General features: G+C 36.7%; 1 protein-coding gene across 1 annotated transcript in view; it reads right to left on the reverse strand.

Moving 5' to 3' along the window:
- Positions 1–7,767, reverse strand: part of Fhl5 (four and a half LIM domains 5) — a 39,983-nt gene extending 32,216 nt beyond the window's left edge. Inside the window, exon 1 of the mRNA XM_020172412.2 lies at positions 7,605–7,767. The gene's annotated coding sequence lies outside the window, so the exon portion shown is untranslated. The remainder of the gene's footprint in view (positions 1–7,604) is intronic.
- Positions 7,768–17,541: the final 9,774 nt, after the last annotated feature.

A 17,541-nucleotide genomic window follows, 5' to 3' on the forward strand; every position in this document is an offset into this window, starting at 1 on the left:
AGCCAAGCGATGTCTTTTTTTACGAAATGAAACAGTGTCCTCAAAATGAAGTACAAGTCCCCTCCAACATTCAAAGAAACTCAATCTTTATTTGTTTTGCCTATTATTGTTATTTGTTATGGATGTTGGAAAGAAAAAGCCCAAACAACACTTGTCTTTATGTTGTGAATCATTACCTAAAAATGAGGTAGTTATGAGTGTACATGTATGGTGTTTGTGTGTATGTGAGTCTTTGTGAGTTTGTGTTCTCTGTGGTGGTTAGGTTGGAGTTGGAGGGTGAAGATTGATGCTTCTTAGTTTTTTTCAATAGCTGTGCTTGAAGCAAAGTAATGTACCTCTTACCTGAGTGTGATTTTAAAAGATACAAGGCAGAGCTATATCCCATATTTTGGTGATAAGACTAATCAATAATTACAAGCTATTCCTTTGACAGTGTAAGATTTGTTGGTCATAATGGTGGTGGTAGTTGGGCATCATTCAATATTTAAAGTCAACTTTAATTTGTATCTGTTCTAAGTCTCAAAGATTTAGGCAATGTTCGTTCTCAGCAGCTGTCAAAGGAAAATGAGTACAGCCAAAGAACTCAGACTTCACTCAGCAGTTATGTTTACAGTTTTGGAAACAAGATGGTGATCTTAGGTTTTTAGGCTAATTCTGTATATAAAGAGGGGGAAGAAATCTGTTACCATTCCTTTGGAAGCCAAATGTTCACAGTGTTAGTTGACAAATATTTGTCAAAATTTAGTGTAATTTTAGTTTTTATCCTAAACATCACTCAAAGTGTCATTTCTTAAGAAGGCATGCCAAAGAATCCCACAAAGCAAAGACCTTGCTATTTTGTTCAGGTTTGTGTCTTTGACACCTAAAACAGAGCACAGTACAAATACATGTTAATTGAAGGCAGAATAAAGAAGTCAGATGTTTGACAATAGACAAAGTTTTAGAACTAAACTATCACTCCTCTCTCTATTTATAAAGAAGGCAATCCAGAGTCTATAAATTACTTTGAATTGCACTGCTTTTGGTAATCTACATAATCCAAGTCTTTAGCACAGCATTGAAGATCTTTCACAGTTTGGCATCTCCTTCAGTCTGTCTCTTATTTTATAAAGAAACAATATCAAGCAGCCTTCTGAACACACCCAGTTTAGCTCTGTAGGGTTCGTTAAATCTCCTCAATGCCAACTCTAGGCCATCAGTAGTGTTTGGCAAAGGAGGTAAGACTAGGTCTCAGCCCATGAAAAGTTCACATGCTGGCATGTGAGATAGACAAACATGTCATGTCTTTACTCCACCACTCTTCTACTAGATTAAAGACTGGTTGTATGTTCTCATGGCTCTCCGTACTATTACTCATAGTTTGCGTTATCTCAGCTAATGATTTTTCCTGCACAACAGAAAATGAAGACCAGATATATGTTCACCACCATATGCTGAGTACTCAGTAAATATCTGTGAATGGACAAGAACGAAGAAGAAAGAGATGTTATGTGGAAATGCTGGGAGGTATGCATAGGGTGTTCTGGGAATTCCAAGATAGCATTTAGTTAACTTTAGACAGAGCTTCTGCTACAGTTGTGCCTTGAAGTTTGAATAAAAGAAAAAGTGGGACAGTTTCATACACAGAGGGCAGTTCACAGCTGTGGAGGTGGTCGGTAGAGGCAAGCGGGGAGGTGGGGCATGACTCCAAGTGAGTGAGTGCTGCTAGGACTGGTTGAAGGACCACACCTGGAAGGCAGCACCCATCCATGCATGGGTAACAGAGGGTCACATATAAAAAAATTCAGCTATACATTGCTGTGAATACTTTTAGCCTGTGTTTTCTTCTTGGCCAACTGAAGACTGCACTGGAAAGGCAGATCTATGACACATTCCATTCCCTCTCTTGCTTGGGATTTCAACAAATTTCATGGATAAATTACATTTAAAATAGACCCAAGAATGCTTTTTTGAATTAAATACCATATTAGAGAAGCTCTGATTTCCTTAGGTTCTGTGCTTGCCTTTTAAAGGAATTTCTCTTTTGAATTGAGGGTAAAATTTTCTCCCTTGACGCACTCATTATACTCCACCTGAAGAGTATCTAACTGATAACTAACTCGGTATAGGGGCACACTCTGAAGTGGAGCCCACGTCCTCTCCCTGCCTCCCTGTGCTGACCTCCCTGGAACGAGGCCACTGTAGCTGCCCAGCCTTTGGGGGAGCCCAGCCACTGTCCACATTCTCTGAGGAGAAGCTTAATTCAGCCAGCAGCGACTTTGCTACATCTCTCACATGTATTTTGCTTTTCACTTCAGCTTTAACAATAAATAAATTGATCCATATATAATACCTGTCTACTCCTCAATTGCTTTAGAACTGTAAAAGGAGGAGCACATGAGTAAGTAGAATTTTCTAATCCACACATAATTGGTATTATTTTTTTGTGTGTTTTGAATGCAGGACCTTGTGTTTTCAAGAAAAGTATTCTACCACTTGAGCCATGCCTCTAGCCCTTTACCTTTAGTTTATTTTTTAGATAGGATATCATGCTTTTTGCCTGCCACTGGCCTCCCACCTAGCTGGGAGTAGGTACCCACTAGTTTTTGGAGATTGGACCTTACTAATTTTTGCCCAGAGTGGCCTTGAATCACAATCTGCCTACTTCTGCCTACTAAGTAGCTGGAATTACAGGCATGTACCACCATGCCCAGCCCATCTATTAATCAATATTGTACAGATGCCTTGGTGTCTCAGTGAATAATATAAATACCAACATGTATTTTAATAGGGATTCATGGTGCTTTTCTGTATATTATATTGGATGGTTTCTTTTTTTTTAGTTTAAGAAATTCTTTGCCTTCTAGTAGAAATAATTTCTCTCTTCTAGCTGACACTAAGCTGTCATGCTGTCTAAATTAAGATTTAATTTTAAAAATGATTTCCAGTTTTGTATATACATCAAATGTTTTCATTTGTACCCTGGAACGTTTTTATATTTATACTATCAGAAGAGTTTAAAAAATAAAAATAGTTAGTGTTAATATCACTCAAACATAAAATTTTACAAGATATTTTCATTCTAACTTTAAGGCAAACTTACTTTCTCAAGTTCACAGAACACTCAGCATGGACCAGACTTCAAAGTCTTAATTCTCTTCCTGACATCACATCATCACTCTCACATTGACTGTCTAGCCTTTTGTGTTTTTGTAATGAATTCAAAACTTCTTGTCATTGAGATACCCCAGCAACTTACATGAATTAAGAAGTTTCTATGGGTTTGAATTCACTTTATTTTCCCTATTTGTCTAAAAGTTCACACAGATAAACTAATTACCCTGAAAAAACACAAAGTCCAAATTGGGCTCAGAGAATAGCCATTTTGGTGTCATAAATATTGTTTTTTATTCTTTCAGCATTCGAATATAAGCTGAATAGAATAAATGATGATATAAGTTAGAATATGTATATATGCATGTGTACTTTATTGTCAGTACATTTATGTATATTTTATTGTCAGTGGGTTTACAGTCCAACTCAGAGGCAACATTGGAGAAAAGGTTGTCCTATTATAACTATTATTTTTCCTTTTACAAATCATATCTTAAAGCTTTGCTATTGTCTCTATTTTTCACTTTAAAGTTCTTTTAAAAAACATTTCTAGGGCTGGTGGAGTGGCTCAAGTGGCAGAGCGCCTGCCTAGCAAGCATGAGACCCTGAGTTCAAACCCCAGTACCACAAAAAATAAAAAATTTCTATAATATGCATTTATCCTTTTTGGTCACCCATGATCTGCAAAGAAGTAGAGAGGATGCTAGAAATTGAGTGATAATTACCACAGTCCCTTGCTTTGATGGAGCACAATATCTTAACAGAGATACAAATAAAGAAATGAAATTATAATATGCCCAATAGGGTCACTCTGGTATTATGAGGATCCACAAAAGTGGAGCCAAATATATAATTATGTGGGAGGTGATTAGTCAGTTCTACCCAGGGGAGGTACACCAAAGTTTAGATCTGAAAGATGAAAGTGGTTGAGGTAGTTAAGTCTTTTATGCATAGTGATTTGCAGGAACACTTTACAGAAAGGAAGCATTTGATGAAGGTCATGCAGCATTGCTGAAAAGTTGTTTGTGTGTGCATGCCCTCAGGTGTGTGTGTGAATGTGTATATCAGTGCAGTAATAAAGACTGATTTTGAAGATAAGGGCAAAATAGTTTCTGCCTGATAGCAAGGGGGTAGGGAGGGAGAGGGAGGGGATGGGAATAAAAGAAAAAACAACAATTAGGAGATTAAAAACAAACAAACAAAAAGACTGATTTGGAGAAAAATGTAGAGGCTAAATCACTTACAGTCCTGACTTGTAATAATAGTAACTAGTACTTAAAATAAGACTCCATGCCCAGCATGGATGTATCTACTTTTAATATATCAATACATTCATTCATCACATCAAACCTAAGAATGAGAGACAGAATTGTGCTCTTCATGTGTATACATGCATGTATACACAGAAAAATGGATGCACAGAGACTATGTAAGTTCTGAAAGTTCACGGAAATTACAGGTGGCATAATTGTGATTTCAGTTCCAGCCTTTCTCACACAGAAAACATATTCCAAGTCCTTGCCCCTAAAGTTAGCCAGGTTCAGAAAGACAAAGTTTACATGTTTTCTCTCATATGTAGATGATAGATCCAATACAAATACAAGCATTATCATATATACATGTAAATATATAGAGAACATGTTTCCTAAAGTAGGAATGTTAGAGGAAACTAAAGGAGGATGAAAAAAATAAAGGAATGATAGAGAATAGTAATGAAATACATCACATTTGTATAGGAAAAAGACACAACAAAACTCACTAAAAACTACTGAACAATACAGGGTAGGGGGAAAAGGGTGAGGCAGAGTAGCGGAGAGGGTTAGACTGATTAAAGTTTAATATAAATATAGATAAAATACTAAGGCAACATCCTCATTGAACAACAAACAGATACTTAAACAGTGAAGGACAGAAAGGTAAAACAGATCATGTTAAGGGTAGAACACTACTGGGATGGGGAGGGTAAAGGAGGATGAATATGGTGGTGTACTTTCTATACAAGTATGAATATGAAACATGGAAACTTGTTGAAGTCACCATAAGAAGGGGAATGGGGTAGGAAGGAGAATAATGGAGGAGAAAAACCAACTCAGGGTATAACACGATACATGTTTATATGGGAATGTCACAATGACACCCTCCCCATACAACCATCAAATACTAATAAAAATGTTTAAAAGTCTTTGCCCTTCAGTGTAGTCAATGGACCAATAGCATTAAAATCACCTGAGATCTTGTAAGTCTGGGCACCAACCCAGACTTACAGCACCAGAATCTGTATTTTAACAAAACCCAGAGGTCATTCTCAGCACCGTCAAGTTTGATGAGCTTTGCTGTAATCCACTATATTGCTTCTCTGAGAATGAATTCCCTGAGAAGGAATTCGGGCATTTCATACATTTGTAGGGAGAGTATAGAGGAAGAGGGCATTTTTAGAAGCAGGGAGGCTTGTTAAAGGGCTATTGCCAACCAAGTGAAAGAAAATAGCAGGGACAGAGGAAGGAGGCAAGTGAACTTAAGAGGTAGCAATGGCAGAACTTAGAGATATTTTTGGGAAAATGAATTGAGAGAGTGGAAGACATTGACTCATCTCCAGTTTCTAGATTGAATCACTGGCTGGATAGTGGCATCATTTATTGTACAAGAGTATACCTGGGGAAAGTAGGATGCAAAGCAGAGAAGGAAATGGTTAGTTTGCCTTTAGATCACAATAACGTGGGCTTATGATACTAGGAGACAGCCAAACGCAGCTATTTAGCCAGGGCAAAACAGACAGCAGAGGGAAACCATATAAATTACTTGGGCATTTTAAAAGAAGTCATGGGACAAAGTCCATGTTGGAAATTTTGACTGTTGTGCCCTTGATGTTGCCCCAACAATTGTAAATCACTGTTGGTTTGTTTTCTGAGAAGATATTCTATTGATCCTGTCAGATTCTTCTTCTTCTTCTTTTTTTTATTGTGCCAGTACTGGGGTTTGAGCTCAGGGCCTCATGGTTGATCTTGTCCAATTCTTAAGGCAATCTGTGGTTCTAAAGCAATCTGATTTAGAAATAGATAAATGTGCAAGCTGATCATTTTAAGAGGATTTGCTGTGTTCTGTGAGAAGAAGTCTTCTTCCTCATTCTTTTCCTCTCCCTCCTTTTCCTCAAAGCCCCTTTTAGGGTACTAAAAGGTAGCCAAGAAAAATGGGGACAATCAGAGAGGAAAAGATGGTGACAAGAACATGGAAATGCAAGCTTTGTTTATTTCATGACATCTGATTCAGAACTTCCCTTTTGGGTTTTACTTTCTAAAGAGATCATCAAAACCAAAGAATCTCTAAAATATTCTAGATAAACACTTATTTTTAATATTATAAGTAGAAAAGTTTCTAGGATTTCCTAAGAAACACAAATTAATCCGGCTTTACTCAAATGTCATTGGCAAGTATAATGAAAATAAGAGGTAAACTTGTCAGTGAGGTGATGTTACACTAAGACATAAATCTGCTACTCTTTTTTAGGTAAATCACAGCAATGTAGGAATAAGTACAGAAAATGCAGAAAACAGACATTGGAGTTTACCTTCCCTAGTAAGCAGTCTGGATCATGGCTTCATGTATATCTCACAACACATATGTTAAGAAATATACACATTTGCAATGATTGTGTTAGATTTGAATACATACACTTTTCCAAATAAAATGATAAAATGTATATGAGACAGTACTGTGCATGTGAAATAATGGCCAAAGTGACTTGAGGATTGTCTTACAGTCTACATACAAGAATTATACATTTTACTAATGATTTTTTTTCACTTCCCACATTTCCAAAATCCAAAATGACAGCTGAGGAGCTGCCTGTCATTTTCAAATGGCTGGCAAACACTGAAGAGGATATGATTAAAATAGTGAGAAGCATTAACACATGAGATGCATGTTTTTTTTTTTTGCCTAAATAACAGTCACAGTTTCAAAAAGGAGAATATTATTTATCTGCGTGGGCTGAATACACAGACATTTTAATTCAATCCCAGGAAATTTAAGAGTATGGATTTTTTTATGTTTGCTTCTGGAGAAATAGCAAGAATGTCATTAACTTCTTTTACTTAAAATCCCTGAGTGACTTCAAAATGTGTCTGGAAATATAAATTCAGTCATAAAATACGCTCAGTGATAATATTATTCATTATTATTCATTCAAATAAATTAACACAAGTTAAACCCAGCAGCTCTCCTCTCCCCCTTTCCAATGATGATGAAGCCCCAGCATTAAGACCATTACAAAAACTCAGAAGACAATACCAGAGTTCAAAATGAGAAATCTGGAAAGCTCAGCAAATAAAATTTGATAACTGTTGGCTCTTATTGGTAAGAAACTTAAAGGTATATACATATTTATTAAGCAAAATTTTTCTTCAAAGCAGTTACTGGAAAGTACGAAAATCTCTTGTCCTACAAAAAAAAAATCAAGAAATCAAAACACCACATAAACAAAGCACAAAGGAGGTGTTATGGGGAAAACTCACTTTTTCTTGCTTCTTCTTCCTGTGGTCTAGATAGTATGAAAGGAGAATATATGATGAGTTTTTCCTCGAATACACACATAGGCTAATTCCAAAAGGAAAAGAATGGGTCACCAGCACTATCCAAGTAGCCCTCCCAACTGCTGCTTTTTCAACTTTATAGGAAAAATATAATAGGATCCTTGTGTTCTCTCCAAGTCTATGACGTGCATGTAACTGATTCCTATTGGGTTGAAAAAATAGTCCTTGTCAATTTCTACTTAAAATTATGACTAACAAATCCTCTGCAGGACATCCTTAAAGGGAAATTCTTCCAGTATTAATACTTGAAACATCTGGGTAAGTTCCAAAGAGTTTAAAATACACAGCATTTATTCAGACACATACATACTTAAGAAATTTCCACTGAGTAGGCTAAATGAAGAGCATATTTATAAAAACAATTCTCTAAAAGGATGATTTTTTTTGATTTGTTTGTTTTTGGTTTTGCTTTCTGGTGACTATCAGAAAACCCTCTCTTTAGATTAGAAATGTCTGAACTACAGATCTTTTCTGTAGAACTATGTGGAAAAGATGAAACTACATGGTCTCACCTGTTGAGTTCTTGGTAGCTTGAGAGGTGAGCTGGAGTTTATGGCCTCTATCTCTTCTTTCTTGGGAAGTTTGGTAACTTTGAGCCTTAGATTTGAATAGAATAGCTCCGGGTAGTTACCTGCTTTCTGTGCCTGAAGGGTGGACTTCTGCCTATTACCTTATGAGCTGTCAGCAATTGTTATGTCATATCCATGTTGTATGACTTCATTTAAACTCAGATTCACTTGGATTTTTTTTTTAAATCTTCAATTCAAAGCATGAAAGTTGGCCAAAGATGTCAAGAGTTGGATCTAAAGAAAGGTTTGGATATCGAACTAACCCATAATGAATTCTGAGTGGGTCACACTGATATGTAGAACAAGTAATATTTGTCTTTAGATCCTCCATTTGAAGCCATTTCTCCAGTTTTAGAAGGAATGAAAGAAGAAATATTCTGTCTTATTCCTGGAACAAAGTTAAACTCTCCTTGTTCTAAATGTTAAAGGCATATGCTAATATTTTGATGACAAACTCAGTTACATAAAATCAAGGAACTTGAGCTAAGGAAATGCAGAATCAATTAACTTTGTATATTTTATTCACCTGACTTTGATGAGTAAGATGAAAATGAAAACATCGTGGTTAGCAACAACAAATTCTGATTCAGTGGAAGACACAGGTATATTTCCTCAGTAATAGAATCTGATCCTCATTAACACTCAGTGAATGGGCACTGTTTTCCTCCTCCTATAGATAAGGAAGCAGCTTCTAGGAGCGGTACAAGTGTCCATGTTTCCAACTGGTCATGGGCCATTGCTCTCTTGGTTTACACTATGCTTTTTGAGGGGGTAATCTATACTGATTCAATTGCAGAACCTCCTTTGCCTTCTCAACTTGTTACAATTTCTCCTTGATTTGTATCACTCTCCCCAAACAAACAAAAACACTTCATTAAGATCATAGATGTTTCAAAGAGTACTGCCTTTAATTTTATAGGAAACTTCTCAGCTCTGGTCATACCTGTTTCTTTTTGAAATTTGTTTAGTAACTTAGTTTCACTGTTTTCCTCTTTACTGTAAGCATCCTCAGGCTCTTTGACTCACTCAAATCACTCTTCCTAGAGATTAATCCTCTGTTCAGAAAGCTTCTCTGCATTCTCCATGGTGGTCCTTATCAAACCATTCAACAGTTATATTCTACAACCCCCTAATCTATAGTCTTATCTGACATCTCTCCAAGGTTCCAGATTGGTACCTTGTTATTTATTGTGATCCTGTCTAGAGGTCTGCAGACATCTCAGTCCCAAATGAAAATCTTCACCTTCTTCGCCCCCCCATCCTCTTAGTCTGCTGGTTTTTCTACCTAAGGGCATAGAACAATCATCCACCTGTCATCTTAGACACTTCTCTATCCTCATTTGTTCTCCATCAGCCTCAACTTTGCCCACCTTCTATTGGTTCTATTTTTTAAAATGAGATATCTGATTTTTCACCATTCCTACATTCTAGCATTCTAGTCCTTATGTAAAAAATTTTATCAGTTATAAAACAATTTGCATTTGACTCTGTCTAGTCCTCTTCTATCTTTTTTTGCATTATAGAATATTTATTTTTAAGTGTGTTTATTGAATAATAAAAAAATGCTTTTTGCAGAAAATCTGGAAGAATTGAAAAAATATATAGAAAATTTAAAATGTCTTACAATCTAAGAATAGTCATAGCCCAAATCTTTCCATATCTCTTTAGAATTTTATGTATATGTTAACATATACATTATATATATATGTATATACATAACATATACATTAAGGAAATGTTTAGGTGTTTGTGTAACTATTTATATATATATATATGTATAACTATTTTACAGTTACACAGTATATTTAAATTAGAAAACCTATAACTTGCTGTAACTATTAAAGAGAATGAGAAATAATTCTTTCCCATGATGAGGCCCCTACAACAAAAGACAAATTAACAAAAGCATACAAATTCATTTAGTAGAAGTTTATTTATTTTCATTGTTGTGCTGGGGGTACATTGTGGCATTTACAAAAGTTCTTACAATATATCAAATATATCATGCTAGTTTTACATGACATGGGAGACTTTCAAAGAGAACAGTGATATTGTGTGTTTCAATGCTTAGGTTTGATAAAGGATGAATAGTTGTGAATTATAATTGGACAAAGTGTGTGTGGAGGGGAGAGTGTCATGATCCAATGGTAATAAACTGGAAGAAACTTAAAGATGTTCATTTTCTCCAGGTGTAGAAGTTAACTCTTGGAGGGGGCACTGTTTTTTGCTCCCTCCCTTGTTAGAGTAAGCTTTTTCTCTTGCTCCTGGTTATTATTGAACCTAACTGGGCTTAACTAGGGGGCAACTAGAGATTCAGAAAAGACACAGGATAGACAGATAGATAGAAAGTGGGGTCATATGTGTTGGGTGTTCAGGTGGAGACACCCAACCCTAATTGCTTCTTTTCTCTATCTTTATTCTTTAAGGCCTTACTCTTTGCAGCTCTTTAAAACCTTACTTCTAAAGTCGTCTTTAAAACCTTACCTCTATTAGTGTATAGAAATGCTAATGATTTTTCTATGTTGATTTTATATCCTGCTACCTTGCTAGCTATTGATGGTGTCTAGGAACTTTTGAGTAGAGTTTTTGGGTCTTTAAGGTATAGGATCATATCATCTGCAAATAGGGATATTTTGACAGTTTCCTTACCTATTTGTATTCATTTTATTCTTTCTTCTTGCCTAATTGCTCTGGCTAGGAATTCCTGTACAATGTTGAATAGGAGTGGAGATAGTAGGCATCCTTGTCTAGTTCCTGATTTTAGAGGGAATGGTTTCAGTTTTTCACCATTAAGTATAATGCTGGCTGTAGGTTTGTCATATATAGCTTTTATAATGTTGAGGTACTTTCCTTCTATTCCTAGTTTTCTTAGAGCTTTTATCATGAAAGGGTGTTGGAGCTTATCAAAGGCTTTTTCTGCATCTATTGAGATGATCAAGTGGTATTTGTCTTTGCTTCTCTTAATGTGGTTTATTATGTTTATTGATTTTCGTATGTTGAACCACCCCTGCATTACTGGGATGAAGCCTACTTGGTCGTGGTGAATGATCTTTTTGATGTGTTGTTAAATTTGGTTTGCCATTATTTATTTTTGAGGATTTTTGCATCAATGTTCATTAAGGACTAATAATGAACAAACTGAAAAAGAATATATGAAAATAATTCCATTTACAATAGCCTAAAAAAAAAAAGATACCTAGGTGTAAACCTAACAAAGGATGTGAACCACCTCTACAAGGAGAACTATAAACTTCTGAAGAAAGAGATTGAGGAAGACTATAGAAAGTGGAGAGATCTCCCATGCTCATGGATTGGTAGAATCAACATAGTAAAAATGTCTATACTCCCCAAAGTAATCTACATGTTTAATGCAATTCCCATCAAAATTCCAATGACATTCATTAAAGAGATTGAAAAATCTACCATTAAATTTATATGGAAACACAAGAGGCCACCAATAGCCAAGGCAACACTCAGTCAAAAGAACAATGCAGGAGGTATCACGATACCTGACTTCAAACTATATTAGATAGCAATAACAATAAAAACAGCACGGTACTGGCACAAAAACAGACATGAAGACCAGTGGAACAGAATAGAGGCTCCAGATATGAAGCCACACAACTATAACCAACTTGTCTTTGACAAAGGAGCTAAAAATATACGATGGAGAAATAGCAGCCTCTTCAACAAAAACTGCTGGGAAAACTGGTTAGTAGTCTGCAAAAAACTGAAACTAGATCCACATTTATCACCCTATACCAATATTAACTCAAAATGGATTAAGGATCTCAATATCAGACCCCAAACTCTAAAGTTGGTACAGGAAAGAGTAGGAAATACTCTGGAATTAATAGGTATAGGCAAGAAATTTCTCAATGGAACCCCAGCAGCACAGCAACTAAGAGATAGCATAGATAAATGGGACTTCATAAAACTAAAAAGCTTCTGCTCAACAAAAGAAATGGTCTCTAAACTGAAGAGAACGCCCACAGAGTGGGAGAAAATATTTGCCAGCTACATTTCAGACAAAGGACTGATAACCAGAATATATAGGGAACTTAAAAAACTAAATTCTCCCCAAATTAATGAACCAATAAAGAAATGGGCAAGTGAACTAAACAGAACTTTCTCAAAAGAAGAAACTCAAATGGCCAAAAAACACATGAAAAAATGCTCCACATCTATAGCAATAAAGGAAATGCAAATTAAAACCACACTAAGATTCCACCTCACCTCTGTTAGAACAGCCATGATTAGCAACACCACCACCAACAGGTGTTGGCGAGGATGTGGGGAAAAAGGAACCCTCTTCCACTGCTGGTGGGAATGTAAACTAGTAAAACCACTCTGAAAAAAAAATTTGGAGGCTATTTAAAAATCTAAACATTGATCTACCATATGACCCAGCAATACCACTCTTGGGGATATACCCAAAAGAATGTGATACAGGTTACTCCAGAGGCACCTGCACACCCATGTTTATTGCAGCACTATTCACAATAGCCAAGTTATGGAAACAGCCAAGATGCCCCACTACTGACAAATGGATCAAGAAAATGTATTTGTACACAGTGGAATTTTATGCAGCCATGAAGAAGAACAAAATGTTATCATTCACTGGTAAATGGATGGAATTGGAGAACATCATTCTGAGTGAGGTTAGCCTGGCCCAAAAGACCAAAAATCATATGTTCTCCCTCATATGCAGACATTAGATCAAGGGCAAACACAACAAGGGGATTGGACTTTGATCACATGATGAGGCAAGAGCACACAAAGGAGGTATGAGGATAGATAAGACACCCAAGAAACTAGATGGCATTTATTGCCCTCAACACAGAGAAACTAAAGCAGATACTTTGGGGCAACTGAGGCCAATAGGAGAGGGGGACCAGGAACTAGAGAAAAGGTTAGTTCAAGAAGAATTAACCTAGAAGGTAACACACGCACAAAAAAGGTAACACACGCACAAAAAATCAATGCGAGTCAACTCCCTGTATATCCTTATCTCAACTGGCAAAAACCCTTGATCCTTCCTATTATTGCTTATACTCTCTCTTCAACAAAATTAGAGATAAGGGCAAAATAGTTTCTGCCTCGTAGTGAGTGGGTGGGGGGGAGAGAGAGGGGGTGGGGGGTAAGGGAGGTCGTGAGGGAAGGGGGGAGAAATGACCCAAACATTTAATGCACATATGAATAAAATAAAAATTTAAAAATAAATAAATAAATAAAACTGTACCTCTTTCTTGAGACTCACACTGTCCCACATTTTCTCTTAGCTTATCTTTAGCTTAATCACTCTTAAAGACTTTTGCCCCCAGGCTTGCACCTTTTGTTTAGCATTCTCTCTTTAGCTTTCTTAAAGCCTCAGTACTCAACTTGCAAAGTCTCATTCCTCTATCTTGCACTATCTCATGTTCTCTTTGGCTTTTCTTTAGCTTCTACAGCCTATGTTAAAGTTCTTTCTTTGGCTTTGCTTTTCTAAGACCTATGTTAAAGTTCTTCTATCAACCCCTCTTTAGCCATTCTTTTTCCTTCAGCAATTTCCCTGCAATTCTTTTACCTTCAGTAATTCTTTTCCCTTCCAAAAGCTTCCTACACCAAAAAGCCCAAAGCAAAAGAATCAAGCCAAAACCCAATGTAAAAGCCAAAAGCAAAAAACAAAAGCCCCCAGCCTTCCTTCAGGGGCCTTTTATAAACAGCAGCAAACAGGGTGGAGCTCAGGGAGGGGTGTGACATTGTAACAGGAGAAACCTGTGTTCCTGCTTCTCTGAACACAAGCTTAGGAGATGCAGCTGTTCTGCTTTTTTCTGTTTTGTGGCTGGGGCTTGCCTAGCTAGGCCTACAGGTAAAAGCAATTAAGCCGCATCTCGACTTGCTTACGTCCAGTTCTCATAGGCTTTTTGTAATATACTCTCCACAACTTCTCACATGAAGGACTTGTAACCTGCTCTTTGAGGGAAAAAGACGAGGTTAGAGGGACCTACTTCTGTGGACTTCTCAAATGTCAAGGTGCCATAATTTGGGTGGGTTGTTCTAAATCCATCACAGGTCTGTATTCCACTTTTCACTTAATATACTGTGATTTTCTGAATCAATAAAATATTTTTAAAGTGGCTGTGAATAATGGTTGCCATACAATGAAATATCTAATAGTGTTTCTTTTCCTTCTGTTTTCTTCAACACTAAAATTTATGCTGAAAGGTGGCAGGATATAAAATCACCTTACAAAAATCATTAGCTTTTCTATACACTAATAATGAACAAACTGAGAAAATATCTATGGAAACAGTTCCATTTACAATAGTCTCAAAAAAAATCAAATACCTAGGCGTAAACTTAACAAAGGATGTGAATGACCTCTACAAAGAGAACTACAAACCCCTGAAAAAAGATATCAAGGAAGACTACAGAAGGTGGAGAGATCTCCTGTGCTCATGGATTGGTAGAATCAACATAGTAAAAAAGGCTCTACTACCAAAAGCAATCTACATGTTTAATGCAATTTCCATCAAAATCCCAATGATAGTTATCAAAGAGATTGAAAAATCTATCCTAAAATTCATTTGGAAACAGAAGAGACCGAGAATAGCCAAGGCAATACTCAGCAAAAAGAGCAATGCTGGAGGTGTCACAATACCTGACTTCAAACTCTATTACAAAGCAATAGCAATAAAAACAGCATGGTACTGGCACAAAAACAGACATGAAGATTAGTGGAACAGAACAGAGGACCCAGATATGAAGCCACACAACTATAACCACTTATTTTGACAAAGGCGTTAAAAATACATGATGGTGAAAAGGCAGCCTCTTCAACAAATGTTGTTGGGAAAAGTGGTTAGCCATCTGCAAAAAACTGAAACTAGATCCATGTTTATCACCCTGTACTAGTATCAACTCAAAATGTATCAAGGACCTTAATATCAGACCCCAAACTCTAAAGTTGGTACAGGAAAGAGTAGGGAACACTTTGGAAGTATAGGTATAGGCAAGGACTTCTTCAATAGAACCCCAGCAGCTCAGCAACTAAGAGAAAGAATGGACAAATGGGACTTCATAAAGTTAAAAAGCTTCTGCACAACAAAAGAAATGGTCTCTAAAGTGAAGAGACCACCCACAGAGTGGGAGAAAATATTTAACAGCTACACATCAGACAAAGGACTGATAACCAGAATATATAGGGTCCTCAAAAAACTAAACTCTCCCAAAATTAATGAATCAATAAAGAGATGAGCAAGTGAACTAAACAGAACTTTCTCAAAAGAAGAAATTCAAATGGCCAAAAAACACATGAAAAAATGCTCACCATCTCTAGCCATAAAGGAAATGCAAATCAAAACCACACTAAGATTCCACCTTACCCATTAGAGTAGCTATCATCAAAAACACCACCAACAAAACGTGTTGGTGGAGGATGTGGGGAAAAAGGAACCCTCATACACTGCTTGGTGGGAATGCAAGCCGGTGCAACCCACTATGGAAAAAAATTTGGAAGCATCTTAAAAGTCTAAACATAGATCTGCTATATGATCCAGCAATCCTACTCCTGGGGATATATGCAAAGGAATGTTGTACAGGTTACTCCATAGGCACTTGCACACCCATGTTTATTGCAGAGCTATTCACAATAACCAAGTTATGGAAACAGCCAAGATGCCCCACTACTGATGAATGGATTAAGAAAATGTGGTATTTATACACAATGGAATTTTACTCAGCCATGAAGAATAAAATCTTATAATTTGCAAGTAAATGGATGGAAATGGAGAACATCATTCTGAGCAAGGTCAGCCAGGCTCAGAAGACCAATAATCGTTATGTTCTTCCTCATATGTGGACTTTAGATCCACATATGTGATTGGACTTTGGTCACATGATAAGGCAAGAGCACACACAGGAGGTATGAGCATAGGTAAGAAACCCAAAAAACATGATAGTATTTGATGTCCTCAATGGAAAGGAACTAATGCAGAAACTTTAAAGTGACAGGGGCCAATAGGAGAAGGGGATCAGGAATTAGTTCAAGAAGAATCAACTTAGAATGTAACACATTTGTACATGGAAGCAATGCTAGGAATCTCCCTGTATAGCTATCCTTATCTCAACTAGCAAAAATGCTTTGTCCTTCTTATTATTGTTTATACTCTCTCTTCAAAGAAATTAGAGATAAAGGCAGAACAGTTTCTGCCTGGAAGCAAGGGGGTGGGGGCAGAGGGAGGGGATGGGGGGTAGGGGGGACAAATGACCCAAACATTGTATGCATATATGAATAAACCAAAAATTTATGCTGAGCATTCATTTATAAAATATTAATAATAAGAACTTAGGTAGGAAAAGGGGGAGAAGAAAAACCTAGGACATTAAGTTCATTTACATTTGTTAGGTATTATTTAAGCAACTACATTTTCTATACCAAATTTATGCCATGTCTTTTTATGCATTAATCTAATCTCGACATGTATACAATAGATTTAGATTAAGGGCTACAAGCTCAGTAGGAAAACAGTTTAACAATGTGTTTTGACTTTTTTTTTTCCATTTTTCTTTTATTATTCATATGTGCATACAAGGCTTGGTTCATTTCTCCCCCCTGCCCCACCCCCTCCCTTACCACCCACTCCACCCCCTCCCTCTCCCCCCCCTCAATACCCAGCAGAAACTATTGTGCCCTTATTTCTAATTTTGTTGTAGAGAGAGTATAAGCAATAATAGGAAGGAACAAGGGTTTTTGCTAGTTGAGATTAGGATAGCTATACAGGGCATTGACTCACATTGATTTCCTGTGCGTGGGTGTTACCTTCTAGGTTAATTCTTTTTGATCTAACCTTTTCTCTAGTACCTGTTCCCCTTTTCCTATTGGCCTCAGTTGCTTTAAGGTATCTGCTTTAGTTTCTCTGCGTTAAGGGCAACAAATGCTAGATAGTTTTTTAGGTGTCTTACCTATCCTCACTCCTCCCTTGTGTGCTCTCGCTTCTTTACATTGACTTCTTTACATTGAATAGCAAGAAACATAAAAGACAAACTTTGGAACTTTTGTTTTAACTTGACTACTTAGTCAATGGGCTTTTCTTTGGTGGACTAGTATCTGAATAAACAAGTATTTCAGTCAAGAAGATAACCATCCTTCCTGTGCAAGACCTATTGTCTTTGTTCCTCTTCTACTGGAAAATGGGGAATAGTAATTATTTTACTTCTCAAAAAAAGGAAGGCACTGATTTCACAAATAATATGTACATCTTAACAGACTTTGGTAAATTATCAAATTGCCCTCCAAAATGGACATG

This window comes from Castor canadensis, chromosome 1, assembly GCF_047511655.1.
Source record: "Castor canadensis chromosome 1, mCasCan1.hap1v2, whole genome shotgun sequence".
Classification (NCBI taxonomy): Eukaryota; Metazoa; Chordata; class Mammalia; order Rodentia; family Castoridae; genus Castor; species Castor canadensis.